Source organism: Leptonychotes weddellii, chromosome 7 (genome assembly GCF_054177405.1).
Source record: "Leptonychotes weddellii isolate Sample4059 chromosome 7, ASM5417740v2, whole genome shotgun sequence".
In the NCBI taxonomy this organism is placed as follows: domain Eukaryota; kingdom Metazoa; phylum Chordata; class Mammalia; order Carnivora; family Phocidae; genus Leptonychotes; species Leptonychotes weddellii.
Window position 1 is genome coordinate 4438270 of NC_138375.1, and position 2889 is coordinate 4441158.

The following is a 2889-nucleotide window of genomic DNA, read 5'->3' on the forward strand; positions in this document are numbered from 1 at the left end:
AGAGATATAAATTTTAGCAAGCAGGTGAATCAGGAATATGGAGTCCCTGAGTAAGGAGGATCGACTCTGTATGTGTATGTCCACATATGTGAAAATTTCCTGCGTGTGAGATGGTAGGGGGGTCAGGAGGGCAGCACAGACAGGTAGCAAGAGTGGGGCGACAGACATCTACCCTCCACGCCAGCTCCAGCACACCCATTACCCAAGCGGTGTCCACAGACAGGGCTGGGAGGGCACAAGGTGTCACTGAAGTCAGGGACCACAAATCTCGGAAGCTTCCATCTTGTGACAATCCCAGGGGCTCCATGTGGTGTGTAGAACGTCCCAGGGGAAAACTGCTGGCAGACGGGAGATGGGTGACAGGTGCTGAGGAGCCAGGACAGCAGGTGTTTTTCCTTGTAGGGAGTTCTTCGTGTCTCGTTGACTGGGGGAGAAAAGCCCTCATGTGTGCTTTATGGATGGTCTTGCACAACACGGAAGAGCCAACTGGAGGTGGTTTCCAGTTGGCTCAGAGCAGGGCTACCACGCTGGCCGCCCTAGCTCAGCTCTGCAGCTACCTTCACCAACACTCTGGGTGGGTTCCTACCGCTCAGCGCAGGACCTGTGAAAGTAAGGATTTGATTTTGAAGGTCAGATGGTGTTTCATTTGTCAATGATCACTAAAGACAAACACTTTTAAGCATAAAAGTAAATAATGAAGTTTTTTGTTATTTTGTTTCCACTTTTTGAAAAGAACCAATCAACGTCTTCAATGAATAGAAAGCAGTGAAAAACAACCTCACCACGGCCCCCCCAGGAAGAGTAATTCAGAAAAAGTACAAAGGTTCATGCAATACATGTTTCTATTGAGAGTGAAAAACATTTTAAGTCCCCCAGGAGTAAAATGCAGATTCCTGCAAATATGTTGCCTATTCAATGAATGTAAGAATATCACTGACCAAACAGCCAGTCCATTTTAACTACAATGTTTCTTGTTTAAGCACAATCAAGAAGTCACCAGAAAGAAGCAGGGTTCTAGGTTTTTGCCCTCCTGTTTGTCCTGTGTTTTATACACTATCTGGTGTATGCACTATGCTTGGAGGTCTGCATGAGCTCAGTCTTGAACAGTGTGCCTCTGTATTTCAAACCTAGAAACCCACCAGAACTGAGCCTTAAATAAACTTTCTTCTCTTCTTTTTCTTCAAACCTCAGCAATATTTATGTAACTGAGAACACTGCATTTTAGATGTGATAATTAAATATTAAAATATTATGCATAATATTAAGACTATCTTAGGATGAGTAATTCATGATAATAGTGAGAGCTTTCCCTGAAAAATATAAAGAGAGGTTTAGAGTAATTATGATGAAAGAAGATGAAATGGAGGGAAAAGAGGAAAACTCCATCTGACCACCCACGGCAGGGTTTGGCAAGCTTTTTCTAGCAAGAGAGTAAATATTTCCCGCTTTGTGGGCCATAGGGTCTCAGTCACGATGACTCACCTCTGACGTGATAGCACAAAAGCAGCCACAAACAGTATGGACCCAATAGACATGGACGTGTCCCAATAAAACTTTATTTATAAAGAGAGAGGGCTAGAACTGACAAGGGCCCAAGGTTTTGACCCCCAATCTGTGGTAGACAGACTATGAAATTAATGATGAATGAGATGACTCACTGGCCATCACAGACCCTCCATAACCGCTCAGAGAATATTGAAAACCCCTTTGGGATTTAATAATATGCCTGAGGCATTTATTTGCTGTGAATTATTTCATACCTGCACTTAAAAGGAAAACTTCAATTTACTTTTCATTTCTAAAAGGACTTTAAAAGACACGGAAGATATATTTTATTATAAGGTAAATTAGTATGCAGGATACTCACAGTAAATTAAACAGTGATTGTTCTCAAGGAATAGGTAATTCTGTGCTTTCCAAAAGAAATTGCTTTTGAATTTCTTTTAAATATTTATATCCCTTGTTGAATTTACTGTGTTGGATCTAGAAACTGGAATTTCCAATGAAAGTGATAAGTGGTGGGGGAACATTGTTAACCTGATGAGATATTATAGCTAATTTGTTTTAAAATAGTGAAAGGAGAGGACCAACCAGTGGAACTGGGCATGCTTGGCCCTGGAGTTGTGTGTGCTTGTGTGCACGTCTGCGTGTGGGTTCACTCTTCCTCCCCCTCCGTGTGTGGGGCCACGCATCAAAGGGCCACAGGCCACTCCCCGTCCTGGATCTGGCCTTGGGTGCTGCTGCAGGCCATGCGGTGGGCCACAGACCCCTCTCCTGGGGAGCATCTGTGCTCCAGGCCGGGTTATAACCCGGGCTCATTCCCCTGCCCTCCCCTGGGGGTCTGTGTTATGCTGCGGAAAGAGCTAGAGCTCTGGACGGACTCCCAACCACCCCTCACCAGCTGTGTGACTCCTCCTGTCCCTTACTGCTCCAAGCCTCAGTTTCCTTACCTGCAAGGTGGGAACAATTGTTCCCTTGCAGAGGTGTTGCTCTGATAAAATGAGACCGTGTTTAAGCCCCCAAGATGGGGCCCCCAGGCAAGGCTTGCTCTTGGCCCGGCTCAAGGTCTGCGTCCTGCATTCATTCCGCCTTCTTCAGTGAACAGGAGCTCAGGTCAACTTGCCGTCATTAACACAACAACACCTGTCCTTACACAGGTACGCTTGTTTTGATACCAGCATCACGTTTTAAATATGTACCTTGTAGGTCAGAGTTTTCCAGAGAAATAGGACCAATAGGATGGATAGATGGATGGATGGATCAATGATAGATATAAAAAGATATATTTTAAGTAATTAGCACACATGGTTGTGAGGCTGGCAAGTCTACAATCTGTAGGGCAGACCCCCTGACACAATCAACTAGAAGGCTGGAGACTTAGGCAGGAGT